The sequence below is a fragment of the Stenella coeruleoalba genome (genome assembly GCF_951394435.1).
Source record: "Stenella coeruleoalba genome assembly, chromosome: 19".
Lineage (NCBI taxonomy): Eukaryota > Metazoa > Chordata > Mammalia > Artiodactyla > Delphinidae > Stenella > Stenella coeruleoalba.
Genome location: NC_137165.1, coordinates 26,580,457 through 26,599,498, shown reverse-complemented (window position 1 = coordinate 26,599,498; position 19,042 = coordinate 26,580,457).

The window sequence follows — 19,042 nt, the reverse complement described above, 5'->3', positions numbered from 1 at the left end:
CTAAAAGCACGGACCCCAGGGACGGGCAGGAGATGCTAAGGCTGCTGCTGCCACCACCAAGGAGCCTGTGTGCGAGCACAGGTCACTATCCACACCCCTCTTCCACGGAGCCTGTGCAGCCCGCCACTGCCAGGTTCCCAGGATCCAGGGACAACTTCCCCGGGAGAACGCACGGCGGGCCTCAGGTTGGTGCAAAGTCATGCTGGCCTCTGCCGCCGCAGGCCCGCCCCGCACACAGTGCCCCTCCCTCCCCCGCAGCTTGAGTGTGCCAGAGCCCCCGAATCAGCGGCTCCTTTAACCCCGTCCTGTCTGAGCAAAAAACAGACGCCCTCCGGCGACCTACACGCAGAGGCAGGGCCAAATCCAAAGCTGAGCCCCTGTGAGCTGTGAGAACAAAAAAGAGAAAGGGAAATCTCTCCCAGCAGCCTCAGAAGCAGCGGATTAAAGCTCCACAATCAACTTGATGTACCCTGCATCTGTGGAATACATGAATAGACAACAAGTCATCCCAAATTGAGGAGGTGGGCTTCGAGAGCAAGATCTATGATTTTTTCCCCTTTTCCTCTTTTTGTGAGTGTGTATGTGTATGCTTCTGTGTGAGATCTTGTCTGTATAGTTTTGTTTCCACCATATGTCCTAGGGTTCTATCCGTCCATGGTTTTTAAAAAATTTTTTTCTTAATAATTAATTTTAATAAATTTATTATACTTTACTTTCTTTCTTTCTTTCTTTCTTTCTTTCTTTCTTTCTTTCTTTCTTTCTTTCTTTCTTTCTTTCTTTCTTTCCTTCCTTCCTTCCCTCCTTTAGACAACAAATCATCCCAAATTGAGGAGGTGGTCTCTGAGAGCAAGATTTATGATTTTTTCCCCTTTACCTCTTTTTGTGAGGATGTATGTGTATGCTTCTGTGTAAGATTTTGTCTGTATAGCTTTGCTTCCAACATTTGTCCTAAGGTTCTATCTGTCCCTTTTTTTTTTCTAAATAAGTATTTTTTAATTCAATAACTTTATTATACTTTATTTTATTTTTACTGTATCTTCTTTCTTTCTGTCTTTTTTCCTTCCTTCCCTCTTTCTTTCCTTCCTCCCTCCCTCCCTCCCTCCTTTCTTTCCTTCTTACCTTCTTTTCTTCTTTGCTTCTTTCTTTCTTTCTTTCCTTCTTTCTTCCATCCTTTTTTCCTTCATTCCTTCCCTCCTTTCTTTCTTTCTTTCTTCATACTTCTACTAATTCTCTCTACTTTTTCTCCCTTTTATTCTGAGCCGTATGCATGAAGGGCTCTTGGTGCTACAGCCAGGAGTCAGGGCTCTGCATCCGAGGTATGAGAGCGAACTTCAGGACACTAGTCAACAAGAGATCTCCCAGCTCCACATAATATCAAACGACAAAAATCTCCCAGAGACCCCCATCTTAACACCAGCAACCAGCTTCACTCAATGACCAGCAAGCTACAGTGCTGGACAACCTATGCCAAACAACTAGCAAAACAGGAACACAACCCCACCCATTAGCAGAGAGGCTGCCTAAAATCATAATCAGGCCACAGACACCTCAAAACACACCACCAGACGTGAACCTGCCCACTAGAGAGACAAGGTCCAGCCTCACCCACCAGAACACAGGCACTAGTCTCCTCCACCAGGAAGCCTACACAACCCATTGAACCAACCTTAGCCACTGGGGACAGACATCAAAAACAGGAGGAACTACGAACCTGCAGCCTGCAAAAAGGAGACCCCAAACACAGTAAGATAAGCAAAATGAGAAGACAGAAAAACACAGCAGTTAAAGGAGCAAGATAAAAATGCACCAGACCTAACAAATGAAGAGGAAATAGGCAGTCTACCTGAAAAAGAATTCAGAATAATGATAGTAAGGATGATCCGCAATCTTGGAAATAGAAAGGACAAAATGCAAGAAACAGTTAACAAGGACCTAGAAGAAATAAAGATGAAACAAGCAACGATGAACAACACAATAAATGAAATTAAAAGTACTCTAGATGGGATCAATAGCAGAATAACTGAGGCAGAAGAACGGATAAGTGACCTGGAAGATAAAAAAGTGGAAATAACTACTGCAGAGCAGATAAAGAAAAAAGAATGAAAAGAACTGAGGACAGTCTCAGAGACCTCTGGGACAACATTAAATGCACCAACATTCGAATTATAGGGGTTCCAGAAGAAGATGAGAAAAAGAAAGGGACTGAGAAAATATTTGAAGAGATTATAATTGAAAACTTCCCTAATATGGGAAAGGAAATAGTTAATCAAGTCCAGGAAACACAGAGAGTCCAATACAGGATAAATCCAAGGAGAAATATGCCAAGACACATATTAATCAAACTGTCAAAAATTAAGTACAAAGAAAGCATATTAAAAGCAGCAAGGGAAAAATAACACACAAGGGAATCTCCATAAAGTTAACAACTGATCTCTCAGCAGAAACCCTACAAGCCAGAAGGGAGTGGCAGGACATACTGAAAGTGATGAAGGAGAAAAACCTGCAACCAAGACTACTCTACCCAGCAAGGATCTCATTCAGATTTGATGGAGAAATTAAAACCTTTACAGACAAGCAAAAGCTGAGAGAGTTCAGCACCACCAAACCAGCTCTACAGCAAATGCTAAAGGAACTTCTCTAGACAAGAAACACAAAAGAGGGAAAAGACTTATAATAATGAACCCAAAACTATTTAGAAAATGGGAATAGGAACATACATATCGATAATTACCTTAAATGTAAATGGACTAAATGCTCCCACCAAAAGACACAGATTAGCTGAATGGATACAAAAACAAGACCCTTATATAAGCTGTCTACAAGAGACCCACTTAAGACCTAGTGACACATACAGACTGCAAGTAAGGGGATGGAAAAAGATATTCCATGCAAATGGAAACCAAAAGAAAGCTGGAGTAGCAATTCTCATATCAGACAAAATAGACTTTAAAATAAGGCCTATTAAAAGAGACAAAGAAGGACACTACATAATGATCAAGGGATCGATCCAAGAAGAAGATATAACAATTGTAAATATTTATGCACCCAACATAGGAGCACCTCAATACATAAGGCAAATACTAACAGCCATAAAAGGGGAAATCAACAGTAACACATTCATAGTAGGGGACTTTAACACCCCAATTTCACCCATGGACAGATCATCCAAAATGAAAGTAAATAAGGAAGCACAAGCTTTAAATGATACATTAAACAGGATGGACTTAATTGATATTTTTAGGACACTCCATCCAAAAACAACAGAATACACATTTTTCTCAAGTGCTCATGGAACATTCTCTAGGTTAGATCATATCTTGGGCCACAAATCAAGCCTTGGTAAATTTAAGAAAATTGAAATTGTATCAAGTATCTTTTCTGACCACAACGCCATGAGACTAGATATCAATTACAGGAAAAGATCTGTAAAAAATACAAACACATGGAGGCTAAACAATACACTACATAATAATGAAGTGATCAGTGAAGAAATCAAAGAGGAAATAAAAAAAATACCTAGAAACAAATGACAATGGAGACACAATGACCCAAAACCTATGGGATGTAGCAAAAGCACTTCTAAGGGGGAAGTTTATAGCAATACAAGCCCACCTTAAGAAGCAGGAAACATCTCGAATAAACAACCTAACCTTGCACCTCAAGCAATTAGAGAAAGAAGAACAAAAATACCCCAAAGCTAGCAGAAGAAAAGAAATCATAAAAATCAGATCAGAAATAAATGAAAAAGAAATGAAGGAAACAATAGCAAAGATCAATAAAACTAAAAGCTGGTTCTTTGAGAAGATAAACAAAATTGAGAAGCCATTAGCCAGACTCATCAAGAAAAAAAGGGAGATGACTCAAATCAATAGAATTAGAAATGAAAAAGGAGAAGTAACAAATGACACTGCAGAAATACAAAAGATCATGAGAGATTACTACAAGCAACTCTATGCGAATAAAATGGACAATCTGGAAGAAATGGACAAATTCTTAGAAACACACAACTGCCAAGACTGAATCAGGAAGAAATAGAAAATATGAACAGACCAATCACAAGCACTGAAATTGAAACTGTGATTAAAACTCTTCCAACCAACAAAAGCCCAGGACCAGATGGCTTCACAGGCGAATTCTATCAAACATTTGGAGAAGAGTTATCATCTATCCTTCTCAAACTCTTCCAAAATATAGCAGAGGGAGGAACACTCCCAAATTCCTTCTACGAGGCCACCATCACCTTGATACCAAAACCAGACAAGGATGTCACAAAGAAAGAAAACTACAGGCCAATATCACTGATGAACATAGATGCAAAAGTCCTCAACAAAATACTAGAAAACAGAATGCAACAGCACATTAAAAGGATCATATACCATGATCAAGTGGGGTTTATTCCAGGAATGCAAGGATTCTTCAATATACGCAAATCTATCAATGTGATAAACCATATTAACAAATTGAAGGAGAAAAACCATATGATCATCTCAATAGATGCAGACAAAGGTTTTGACAAAATTCAACACCGACTTATGATAAAAACCCTGCAGATAGTAGGCATAGAGAGAACTTTCCTCCACATAATAAAGGCCATATATGACAAGCCCACAGCCAACATCATCCTCAATGGTGAAAAACTGGAAGCATTTCCACTAAGATCAGGAACAAGACAAGGTTGCCCACTCTCACCACTCTTATTCAACATAGTTTTGGAAGTTTTAGCCACAGCAATTAGAGAAGAAAAGGAAATAAAAGGAATCCAAATTGGAAAAGAAGAAGTAAAGCTGTCACTGTTTGCAGATGACATGATACTATACATAGAGAATCCTAAAGATGCTACCAGAAATCTACTAGAGCTGATCAATGAATTTGGTAAAATAGCAACATACAAAATTAATCCACAGAAATCTCTGGCATTCCTATATACTAATGATGAAAAATCTGAAATTGAAATCAAGAAAACACTCCCATTTACCATTGCAACAAAAAGAATAAAATATCTAGGAATAAACCTACCTAAGGAGACAAAAGACCTGTATGCAGAAAATTATAAGACACTGATGAAAGAAATTAAAGATGATACAAATAGATGGAGAGATATACCATGTTCTTGGATTGGAAGAATCAACATTGTGAAAATGACTCTACTACCCAAAGCAATCTACAGATTCAATGCAACCCCTATCAAACTACCACTGGCATTTTTCACAAAACTAGAACAAAAAATTTTGCAATTTGTATGGAAACACAAAAGACCCCGAATAGACAAAGCAATCTTGAGAACTAAAAAAAGAGCTGGAGAATCAGGCTCCCTGACTTCAAACTATACTACAAAGCTACAATAATAAAAACAGTATGGTACTGGCACAAAAACAGAAAGATAGATCAATGGAACAGGATAGAAAGCCCAGAGATAAACCCACGCACATATGGACACCTTATCTTTGATAAAGGTGGCAGGAATGTACAGTGGAGAAAGGACAGCCTCTTCAATAAGTGGTGCTGGGAAAACTGGACAGGTACATGTAAAAATACGAGATTAGATCACTCCCTAACACCATACAGAAAAATAAGCTCAAAATGGATTAAAGACCTAAATGTAATACCAGAAACTATCAAACTCTTAGAGGAAAACATAGGCAGAACACTCTATGACATAAATCACAGCAAGATCCTTTCTGACCCACCTCCTAGAGTAATGGAAATAAAATAAACAAATGGGACCTATTGAAACTTAAAAGCTTTTGCACAGCAAAGGAAACCATAAACAAGACCAAAAGACAACCCTCAGAATGGGAGAAAATATTTGCAAATGAAGTAACTGACAAAGGATTAATCTCCAGAATTTACAAGCAGCTCATGCAGCTCAATAACAAAAAAACAAACAACCCAATCCAAAAATGGGCAGAAGACCTAAATAGTCATTTCTCCAAAGAAGATATACAGACTGACAACAAACACATGAAAGAATGCTCAACATCATTAATGATTAGAGAAATGCAAATCAAAACTTCAATGAGATATCATCTCACACTGGTCACAATGGCCATCATCAAAAAATCTAGAAACTATAAATGCTAGAGAGGGTGTGGAGAAAAGGGAACCCTCTTGCACTGCTGGTGGGAATGTAAATTGGTACAGCCACTATGGAGAGCAGTATGGAGGTTCCTTAAAAATCTACAAATAGAACTACCATATGACCCAGCAATCCCATCACTGGGCATATACCCTGAGAAAACCAAAATTCTAAGAGTCATGTACCAAAATGTTCATTGCAGCTCTATTTACAATAGCCCGGAGATGGAAACAACCTAAGTGCCCATCATCGGATGAATGGATAAAGAAGATGTGGCACATATATACAATGGAATATTACTCAGGCATAAAAAGAAACGAAATTGAGCTATTTGTAATGAGGTGGATAGACCTAGAGTCTGTCATACAGAGTGAAGTAAGTCAGAAAGAGAGAGACAAATACCATATCCAACACATATATATGGAATTTAAGAAGAAAAAAAAATGTCATGAAGAACCTAGGGGTAAGACAGGAATAAAGACACAGACGTACTGGAGAACGGACTTGAGGATATGGGGAGGGGGAAGGATGAGCTATGACAGGGTGAGAGAGAGTCATGGACATATACACACTAACAAACATAAGGTAGATAGCTAGTGGGAAGCAGCCGCATGGCACAGGGATATCGGGTCGGTGCTTTGTGACCACCTGGAGGGGTGGGATAGGGAGGGTGAGAGGGAGGGAAACGCAAGAGGGAAGAGATATGGGAACATATGTATATGTATAAGTGATTCACTTTGTTATAAAGCTGAAACTAACATACCACTGTAAAGCAATTATACCCCAATAAAGATGTTAAACAAACAACAACAACAACAACAACAAAAATATGATAATCTGAATAGATGCAGAAAAAGCTTTGGACAAAAATCAACACCATTTATGGTAAAAACTCTCCAGAAAGTAGGCATAGAGGGAACCTACCTCAACATATTAAAGGTTATATATGACAAACCCACAGCCAACATCATTCTCAAGGATGAAATACTGAAAAGGTTTCCTCTAAGATCAGGAACAAGACAAGGTTGCCCACTCTCACCACTATTATTCAACATAGTTTTGGAAGTTTTAGCAATGGCAATCAGAGAAGTAAAAGAAATGAAAGGAATCCAAATTGGAAAAGAAGAAGTAAAACTGTCACTGTTTGCAGATGACATGATACTATACATACAGAATCCTAAAGATGTTACCAGAAAACTACTAGAGCTAATCAATGAATTTGGTAAAGTAGCAGGATACAAATTAATGCCCAGAAATCTCTTGCATTCCTGTACACTATTGACAAAAATTCTGAAAGAGAAATTAAGGAAACACTCCCATTTACCACTGCAACAAAAAGAATAAAATACCTAGGAATAAACCTACTTACGGAGACAAAAGACCTGTATGCAGAGTGATATATGACACTGATAAAAGAAATTAAGCACCTTTAGATTTCATTTTTTTGTGCGTGAATACAGAGACATTCAATTTGGAATAAAATTTCCTTAATTTGTGGCCTTTCCTTCAGAAACAAATTGTTTGTATTTTATCTAGATATTTAAGAGAAAGCTACAAATTCAAGCACAGTCCATTCAATGAACATAAACAGCCTAGAAAGCTCAGTTTTAATCTGACAGTTCTTCCTGCTATCACAAAGTTGTTGCACCACAAATGAATATCTTAGTGCTCCACAAAATGAACATTTAAATTAGAAAAATGTGCTTTGACAAAACTGTAAAGCTAAGGTTTGTCTTAATTCTCCAGCATTGGGGTTCTATGTGGTCACCTTTTTGTTTCCTTAGAAATTCTGCAGGTGCAGGTCCAAAATATGCCACCACTGTGAACAGCAACTTTGGTCTATGCTCTTAGTTTGACAAATGGGCTTTGCATGGATCTCTATTTCTGAGAACTGGTCTGATAGCTTTCCTAGTTTTTCAGGCCCCTCTGAGAAATGGAGCTCTGCCTGGCTTTTGCCAGTCTTGTCTCTGAATCCCAATTTGATGGATACTGGAGTCCTGATACCTTCTGACAGAATTCACCAATCTTGGTTAACAAATTACCTGCTTAGTTTTTCTACTATCAAACTCCCCAGATTACCTGTCACAGTGTAATGCAACATTGGGAAGACAGCTGATCATCTTGGGCCTGGAGTCTTGACTTTGGCTGCAAACTGAAATTGGTAGTGTTGTATTGGCATAGCTGATATCCTGTCAGTTGGTTGTCAGGCTACTATAATTCCCAAGTTAATACAAAAGCTTTCTTGATAGCGTCATACAAACACTATAAAAATATTATTTAACAAATCTCACCACATGATTTATAAAAATGTATAGTCAGAGAGGAAAATTACAAATTAAGGGAATACATAGGTTCCAGGGAAGAATGGAAGGTCCTAAAAATTGACAAACTATCTTAGGAAATCAAATTGATTAGTGAGTATCAAAATATGTTTAGTTTATTTTTACATTAAAAAAAGAAGAAAGTCTTTAACTAAAATTTGATTGTGAAATAGTGAATGAGTTGCTGAAGTATGTTAAAGCTCTTCATGTGTTTGAATGAGAAATAGAAATGTTTAATCTTTTAAACATTTCTATGGGGAAAATATATACATATATATATATATATACTAATTTAAAAAATAGGCATGTTTAATACAAAACCACTCAGAAAGTTTTGAAGTAAAGAGATAGAATACACTGAATTGGTAATCAAAAGTTTCATTACCTGAGACATCCCAGGTCCAGCTGATTTCAAGGGCAGTTTAAATCAAATGAATTCAAACATTATAGAACTGATAATTTTTACTCATAAAAGTATTTCAGAGAAATAACCTATCTTATTTTTTTGTATAATAAGTACAACAAATACCATATTAATCATGAGACTTTTGAAGTTTCTTTAGTCACTACATGATAAAGTTACTGTCTTCACTCACTGCTGTTCAGCATTGTCCTAGAAGAACAAGAAGAGATAAAGAAGAGAAAGAAGGAAAGATGGGAAGGAAGGAAGGAAAGAAGGAAGGAAGGAAGGAAGGAAAGAAAGAAGGAAGGAAGGAAGGAAATGTGAAATGAGAAAAATAAAAAATGAAAAGGCAAGATGAAATTTTTTTTTAGGTATACATAGTATTGTTATCTATATAGAAAATACAAGACCATTAATGGTCAGACCATCAGTCAGGCAAAATTAATAGGAATTCAGCAAATTTACTAGGTAGAAAATAAGAATCCTCACATAAACATTGGTAAATAAAAATGAAAGTCCAGGGGCTTCCCTGGTGGCGCAGTGGTTGAGAGTCCGCCTGCCAATGCAGGGGACACGGGTTCGTGCCATGGTCCAGGAGGATCCCACATGCCACGGAGCGGCTGGGCCTGTGAGCCATGGCTGCTGATCTTGCGCGTCTGGAGCCTGTGCTCCACAACGGGAGAGGCCACAACAGTCAGAGGACCACATACCGAAAAAAAAAAAAAAAAGAAAGTCCATAAAATATATCAAAAATAAACAGTTAGAAAATAAAAAAAAAAATCTATTCATATCAGCAATAAAATCTATATGAAAACTAGAAATAAATTTAACAAAATGATATCTAAGGAGTAAAAAACATATATCAATATACATAGAAATAGACATAAATCAAAACAGAGCTATACCATATCCATGGTTAGAAGATGCCAAACTATAAAAGAAACACCAAAAAGCCCCCCAAAATCAAGTATTAAACTAAGGAAACTGGACATAGGAATAAACAAAAATGAAGGAGAAAGAAGAGACTTAAACAGATAAAAGCTGATATTATTCGATTAAGATATAATCCCTCCACATCATAAACAAAAATAAATTTTACAGTACAATGGCCAGCATTTTAGAAAAAAAGTTATCTTTGAAAATTGACTAAAGGAGGGATAGAAAACTTGAATAGAATATAACTAGAATAACTTGAAAATTTAGTGAATGATTTATTCTCTTCAAAAGTCATCAAATAAAGATGATTTCATCAGAAAATTGCAACAAATAGATCATTTCTGTCATCAAAATTCTTTGGAGTCCTGAAAAAGAAAAAAAAAACTTCTTAACAAATTAGCACAAGTTTAGGGTACTTTGATACACAATCCTCACAAGAATAACACAAAAAATAAAATTACAGGGTTTTTGCTGGTGGTCTGGTGGTAAAGAATCTGCCTTCCAATTCAGGTGACTCAAGTTTGATCCCTGGTCAAGGAACTAAGATCCCACATTCCACAGGGCAACTAAGCCCTAGCGCCACAACTACTGAGCTCATCATGTACATTACTAGAGAGACTGCATGCCACGAGCTACAGAGCCCATGTGCTCTGGAAACCGCGCCACAACTACAGAGCCCATGCACCCTGGAGCCTTCACACCATAACTAGAGAAGAGAAAACCCGCACATCACAACTAGAGAGAAGCTCACGTACTGCAGTGAAGAGTCTGTGCACTGCAATGAAATATCCTGCCTGCCTCAACAAAGATCCTGCATGCTGCAACTAAGACCCGACACGGCCAAAAATAAATAAATAAATAATAAATAAATAAATCTTAGAAAAAGAAAAAGAAAATTACAGACCTGTGTTTTTCAATTATACAATCTACTCACCTCAGAACCATCTGAAGGTTTATTTTTTAAATTCTTATTTCTAGACTCTAACTCACTTCTGCAGAATCAGAGTCTTTGAGATGAGTGAGAGTGAGTATGTGAGCATGTAAGAGGCTAGGTAAGTTTTGTCCTTAATAGGCTCGCTAAGTGATTTTGATGCATGCATATAGAATTTTAGAACCATGCTATAAACCAATTTAAGTAATGATTAGAGCAATACATATTCTATAAAATGTAAGAAAACCAAATACAGAATAGAAACAGCTCTGAAAGAACACATAAAAACATAAACAATGATTATCTCCGGACAGTACTTTGAGAGATTCCCAAAAAACTCTAAGAAATCATCCATGTTTTGCATGGAGTACAATATTAATATAATTCATAATTTTATTATTAGCCAGTCATAAGTTAAGACCTAGAAAATACATTTTTACATTGTTTTCTTGCACTTCAACAAACTGAAGTTATATAGGGGAGAAAAAATATTGGCATTGTGGACCTTAAAATATGCCACATATGATTTTATTCATTCCTATTTTGTAGAACTAGAATCAATAATGATTTATGTAAACTGAATTAAGTCAATTCTGTAGCAGGGGAATAACCAAAATGACTTTTAAATGCCTCTTCCAATTCCAATTTTAAAATTTTCCCATTATGTTTAAAATCAAATGAGAAATCTGTATATATTATTGTTCGGATTGATTTTTTTTGTAATGAAGTGAAACATTTTACATTCTCAAATGCTATGAAGTACTGTGAAATAACTATGCTGAACATTTCCCTGATCAATAATTTCAAATTCTGCTTTATGTGTCTCCAATGTAGATTTTATGTGTGAATATGCTTATAGAGTTTGATGATTCAGACAATAGCTGAAGCTGTTATAAGAATTGTTAATGTTCTCTAAAGTATCTGAAACATGTCATTTTACATCAACTGGGTATAAGTTAGACAAAATTGTATTCACTTTTCTTATTACCCCATTATTCTTTGTTAAATGAGTAGCATACTTTATTGAAACATTTGCACACTTTGCTAATAGACTTGCATATAAACTTCCCCTTTCTAGCAGATTATAATCACCTGTTGTGATTAACCTAGTTTGTGAATTGTTATCTTTACAATAAGGACTAAAAAAGCTTGTAATTGGGGTGGGGTCAGTGGAGCATGCAGGATTGGGGGATAAAGGATATATTTGTTCTAAAATCACAAAGATGTTTGGAATATTATAAAGGGTAGAAAAAATTATCAGGGCTTCCCTGGTGGCGCAGTGGTTGAGAATCTGCCTACCAATGTAGGGGACACGGGTTCGAGCCCTGGTCTGGGAGGATCCCACATGCCACGGAGCAACTGGGCCCGTGAGCCACAGCTACTGAGCCTGCGCGTCTGGAGCTTGTGTTCCGCAACACGAGAGGCCGCGACAATGAGAGGCCCACGCACTGCGATGAAGAGTGGTCCCCGCTCGCCGCAACTAGAGAAAGCCCTCACACAGAAATGAAGACCCAACACAGCCTAAATAAATAAATTAATTTAAAAAAATTATCAATATCACTTTGACGAGAAAAATGGCTTGTTGGTATTACAATTCCTTATAAGAATGATTATGTTGGCAATTGTAAATAAGAAAATGAGGACATGAAGGGTTGTGAAAAAAAAGGATTTGTATTGCCTTAGGAAATAGGAAGAGACATTATTTTAGGAAGAGGCTGTGGGTGTAAGAGAGATGAAAATGACAATGCTAAGTAAGATTGCTCTAAAGGGCATGACTTGGTATTATCTTTATGAGCAGAGACAAGGTTACATAACTCTGTATATTGGTGAAAGATCTGCAGAAAATGTCTCTAGAGTATACATGGGCTTCCTCCCTATTACACTGGGCTGAGTGTGTTTATACGTGTAATTCTCTCCTTTCCTTCTCTCAAATATCCAACACAGTCTTCATCTAAAGTGCCGTGAAGCCACTGAGGAGAGGCAAATATCAACACAGCCAGTGAGGATTGACTAATAATATGCTCATCTAATGAGATGGTAGATGCCAGTGTATTAGAGTTACATGTATGGCATCATTTAAATTAATAGATTAGCAGTAGTCAGGAAGGTGTAAATTACTATAAACCAGGCATTTTACATAAATTTTCTCTGATTCTTATAACAATGCTAAAATGTAAGAATTATTTTCCAAATTTTATAGACATGATCAGGGAGGCTAAGTAACCTGCTTAAGGTCACACAGACAATAAGTGGTAGGATTCAAATCCATATCTGTATTTTATCAACATCTACATGTGTTCCATTTCTCCACACTGGCTCACCACATTAAGTAAATTATTCCACCAATCACATATTTAGTATTTAAGCTTCTTGGTATTTAATAAACTTATCAAGTGACTGTAATATCATTCAATTCTAATATAACAGCTGTTATATATTTCAGCATCTGAAATGAACTGCCACAGAATTATTAGCAGTCATTTAAAGCAATGCATTTCAAAATATATAATAGATTGCTCATAATTCAAAATAATGCTTTCCATTAAAAGACTATTATAGGCAATGAAAATAATCAACATTGGTCTTTTGAAGCTAACATGCATAAATATAAAATAAACATCATAAGACCACTGTCAGATGGAGAATACAATTTTAGTGAATATAATTGAAAAACAGAGCAATGTCCAAGCCACATATGATCTTGTAAATCAATGAATTTCATGATTTTCCTAATTTTTTCACCACATGCATATAGTCAATCACACATGTCACAATCCTGATTTTCAAAGGTAACCCATTTCCATCTATACTATCAAGCCCAAATCTTGAAAATTAGGATCAGGCCTTCATTAATCCTCAATTCACATGTGAGAATGTAAATACTTTGTTTTTCTCATGTTACCATATATGTCTAGGCATTAAACCAGTTGAGCTGGGGGTATGTGTGAAATTGGTTAAGTTATGAAAAGGAATGATACTGGCTTCAAGATCTGGATATCTGGCTTCAAGAAAAGTTTTGAATTTGTTTTAATCATCTGTTTTCCTGATTATAATTATTATATTATTTATAAAAAATAAGAAAAAAACAAAACAGAAAATAAAAATAATCTATAATCCTATTCCCAAAGATAGTTTTCCATGTGATGTTTTTCATTTATGCATCTCAATGCACAATGCTGCTTTTATAGATAATATGCAATAACATTGTTCTAAAATCATTGTCTCAAAATTACAAAAGATTAAATGATGGAACTGGATCTCAGAGTCGGTGGAGGTGGAAACAACTGGATAGATGTAGGTTTATTGTGGGAGTAGAAAGGCAAAATTTACTAGTGACTTGGAGGATAAGGGAAAAAAAAATCAATCTAGTATAAACCTCAGGTTTCTGCTTTAACCAAAGTATGTTTATGGTACTATCACTTACCAGGAAGGGGAAGTCTGAATTAAGTGGTAAAAAGTAGGTGCTAGAATAGAAATTTAGAAATCAGATCTAAAAGTTGAAAGGTAGAAAGTAGGATATAAGAGTTTAGGACTCAGAGAAGAGAAATAGGTTCAAGATGTAAATTTGGTAGTCATCTGTATTTGGATGGCATGAAATTGTGAAAAATAAATGGTATTAACTTGGGTAAGAATGTAGAGAAAAGAAGAAGTGAAATTTGCAAAAAAAAAAAAATTGAGAAAGATGGGCTGGTGAAAAAGAATAAAAGTTGGAAGCAAGTATTTTCATTGAAGCAAGGAAAGGAGTGTTTCAAGAAGGAACAAAAGACCAAAGCCTTTGAATATTGTCCATTACTCATGTGAAGGAGAACAGAGTAGTCCTGATCAGACTTAACAACACAGTGCTTGTAATTAACGTTCCAGTACAAGCAGTCTCAGTGTGGTGGACACTATATTGGTGTGACTGAAGAATGAATGAGCAATTTGAATTTTAGCCATATTGTAAACTAGATAACCCAAAAATATTCCTTCTTCTGAGGGCTATGAAGGAAAGCCTTCAGCTACAGGTGGGTGTGAGGGCCCTGCTACACGGGGTGCTCTGGTCCTGGCTTGGGGTGTGTACAGCAGCTTAGTCTCCATGCAGCTCCATCAGCTAAGGTCAGTAATGGTGAAGATTGCAGGGATCTTCAGTCAAGGCTGTGGAAAAGGACTGTTGGGCTTGTTAGTGGCAAAGGCTGCTGGGGTCCTCCTGATCTCTTTTTCTCCCATGGGAAAATTCATAGCTGAGGGACTCCCTCTGTACACCTGGACTGGTTCACAGACACACTAGTGGTGGTTGTGGCATGAGTGTCTGATGCACAGACATCCATGGAGTGGCCACGGAGTCAGGGTTTAGAGTGAGGATGGATACCTGTGGAGCAGTTGCAGAGTCGCAGTCTGGATCTCAGGTGTACATGGAGCTACAGTGGCTCTGGGGGCTAGGGTGTGGCTGCTGTCACTACAGTGGTGACTCCACTGACCTACAGAGGCACTCGGGAGCTGCTGTGGAGCCTGAGTCTGCAGAGCATGTGTGCCCATCTTAAGATTTTTAAAATCATATCTGTAAAATTTCTGATATGTAATATACCAATTTTGAGGACTAAGAATGATATGGACATTAATCTGTCTTCCAAGCTATTTGATTTAGTTTCATATTCATGAATTATCTGTGATTTTTTAAATTCTTACTGTTCTGGTCTGATTTTGGTTTCAAGTTTACAGTGGCCTCATGTTAGACAATCATCTCATTTTCTATTACATAGATGATGTATACATTGAAATGATCTGTCTCTTTAACGTTTCTTAAAAATAGAAACTACTTGTAAAATTCTCAGTGAGATGTTACTTTTGTAAAAGTATTTTTGACTTTTTATTACTTCAGGCTTTATATTTATTCTGCCTCTATATTTCTTCTTGAATTAGTTACAGGAAGTAAAATTTTCTAGGAATTCATACATTTTTATCTAATTTTTAGAACTTAAGTGTAAAAGTTGTTTTTTGTGGTAACATATTATCTTTCTAATCATCGGCGTGTTTCTAGTTATGTCCTCTTTCTCATTATTTATGTACTTATTATACTCCACTTTTATTCTTAATAAATTTTACCACTGTTTCACTTATTTTGTTAGTCTTTCAAATAACCACTTTTTAACTTTGTTCATTCTCTCTATTACATACTCTTTTTGTTTTCTTCAGTTTTGCTCAAAATTTTAATATCATTACTTTTTTTTTGCAGTAGTTTGTTACCCAGCATTATTACAGCAAAAGATGACTAATACCAAGGTGAAAGATATTAACTTTATATATTCTTTTTAAATTATTTATTTATTTATTTATTTTTGGCTGCGTTGGGTCTTCATTGCTGCGTGTGGACTTTCTCTAGTTGCAACGAGTGAGGGCTACTCTTGGTTGCGGTGTGTGGGCTTCTCATTGCAGTAGCTTCTCTTGTTGTGAAGCACGGGCTCTAGAGCACTGGCTCAGTAGTTGTGGCGCACGGGCTTAGTTGCTCCGCGACATGTGGGATCATCCTGGACCAGGGATTGAACCCATGTCCTCCACACTGGCAGGCAGATTCTTTTGTTTGTTTGTTTGTTTTTTAACATCTTTATTGGAGTATAATTGCTTTACAGTGGTATGTTAGTTTCAGCTTCACAACAAAATGAATCAGTTATATGTATACATATGTTCCCATATCTCTTCCCGCTTGCGTCTCCCTCCCTCCCACCCTCCCTGTCCCACCCCTCCAGGCGGTCACAAAGCACCGACCTGATATCCCTGTGCTATGCGGCTGCTTCCCACTAGCTATCTACCTTACGTTTGGTAGTGTATATATGCCCATGCCTCTCTCTCGCTTTCTCACAGTTTACCCTTCCCCTCCCCATATCCTCAGGTCTATTCTCTAGTAAGTCTGTCTTTATTCTTGTTTCGCCCCTAGGTTCTTCATGACATTTTTTTTCTTAAATTCCATATATATGTGTTAGCACACGGTATTTGTCTCTCTCTTTCTGACTTACTTCACTCTGTATGACAGACTCTAGGTCTATCCACCTCATTACAAATAGCTCAATTTCATTTCTTTTTATGGTTGAGTAATATTCCATTGTATATATGTGCCACATCTTCTTTATTCATTCATCCGATGATGGACACTTAGGTTGTTTCCATCTCCGGGCTATTGTAAATAGAGCTGCAATGAACATTTTGGTACATGAGTCTTTTTGATTTATGGTTTTCTCAGGGTATATGCCTAGTAGTGGGATTGCTGGGTTATATTTGTAGTTTTTTTAAGGAAACTCCATACTGTTCTCCACAGTGGCTGTATCAATTTACATTCCCACCAACGGTGTAAGAGGGTTCCTTTTTCTCCACACCCTCTCCAGCATTTATTGTTTCTAGATATTTTGATGATGGCCATTCTGACTGATGTGAGATGATATCTCATTGTAGTTTTGATTTGCATTTCTCTAATGATTAGTGATGTTGAGCATTCTTTCATGTGTTTGTTGTCAGTCTGTATATCTTCTTTGGAGAAATGTCTATTTAGGTCTTCTGCCCAATTTTGGATTGGGTTGTTTGTTTTTTTTTGTTATTAAGCTGCATGAACTACTTATAAATATTGGAGATTAATCCTTTGTCAGTTTCTTCATTTGCAAATATTTTCTCCCATTCTGAGGGTTGTCTTTTGGTCTTGTTTATAGTTTCCTTTGCTGTGCAAAAGTTTTAAGTTTCATTAGGTCCCATTTGTTTATTTTTGTTTTTATTTCCATTTCTCTAGGAGGTGGGTCAAAAAGGACCTTGCTGTGATTTATGTCATAGAGTGTTCTTCCTATGTTTTCTTCTAAGAGTTTGATAGTTTCTGGCCTTACATTTCGGTCTTTAATCCATTTTGAGCTTAGTTTTGTGTATGTGCATGTTAGAGTGATCTAATCTCATACTTTTACATGTACCTGTCCAGTTTCCCCAGCATCACTTATTGAAGAGGCTGTCTTTTCTCCACTGTACATTCCTGCCTCCTTTATCAAAGATAAGGTGACCATATGTGGGTGGGTTTATCTCTGGGCTTTCTATCCTGTTCCATTGATCTATACTTCTGTTTTTGTGCCAGTACCATACTGTCTTGATTATTGTAGCTTTGTAGTATAGTCTGAAGTCAGGAAGCCTGATTCCTCCAGCTCCATTTTTCGTTCTCAACATTGCTTTGGCTATTCATGGTATTTCGTGTTTCCATATAAATTGTGAAATTTTTTGTTCTAGTTCTGTGAAAAATGCCAGTGGTAGTTTGATAGGGATTGCATTGAATCTGTAGATTGCTTTGGGTAGTAGAGTCATTTCACAATGTTGATTCTTCCAATCCAAGAACATGGTATATCTCTCCATCTATTTGTATCATCTTTAATTTCTTTCATCACTGTCTTATAATTTTTTGCATACAGGTCTTTTGTCCCCATAGATAGGTTTAGTCCTAGATATTTTATTCTTTTTGTTGCAATGGTAAATGGGACAGTTTTCTTGATTTCACTTTCAGATTTTTCATCCTTAGTGTATAGGAATGCCAGATATTTCTGTGCATTAATTTTGTATTCTGCTACTTTACCAAATTCATTGATTAGCTCTAGTAGATTTCTGGTAGCATCTTTAGGATTCTCTATGTATAGTATCAGGTCATCTGCAAATAGTGACAGCTTTACTTCTTCTGTTCCAATTTGGATTCCTTTTATTTCCTTTTCTTCTCTGATTGCTGTGGCTAAAACTTCCAAAACTATGTTGAATAAGAGTGGTGAGAGTGGACAACCTTGTCTTGCTCCTGATCTTAGTGGAACTGCTTTCAGTTTTTCATCATCGAGGACAATGTTGGCTGTGGTTTTTTCATATATGGCCTTTATTATGTTGAGGAAAGTTCTTTCTATGCCTACTTTCTACAGGGTTTTTATCATAAATGGGTGTTGAATTTTGTCAAAACCTTTCTCTGCATCTATTGAGATGGTCATATGGTTTTTCTCCTTCAATTTGTTAATATGGTGTATCACGTTGATTGATTTGCGTATATTGAAGAATCCTTGCATTCCTGGAATAAACCCCACTTGATCATGGTGTATGATCCATTTAATGTGCTGTTGGATTCTGTTTTCTAGTATTTTGTTGAGGATTTTTGCATCTATGTTCATCAGTGATATTGGCCTGTAGTTTTCTTTCTTTGTGACATCCTTGTCTGGTTTTGGTATCAGGGTGATGGTGGCCTCGTAGAAGGAATTTGGGAGTGTTCCTCCCTCTGCTATATTTTGGAAGAGTTTGAGAAGGAAAGGTGTTAGCTGTTCTCTAAATGTTTGATAGAATTCGCCTGTGAAGCCATCTGGTCCTGGGCGTTTGTTTGTTATAAGATTTTTAATGACAGTTTCAAT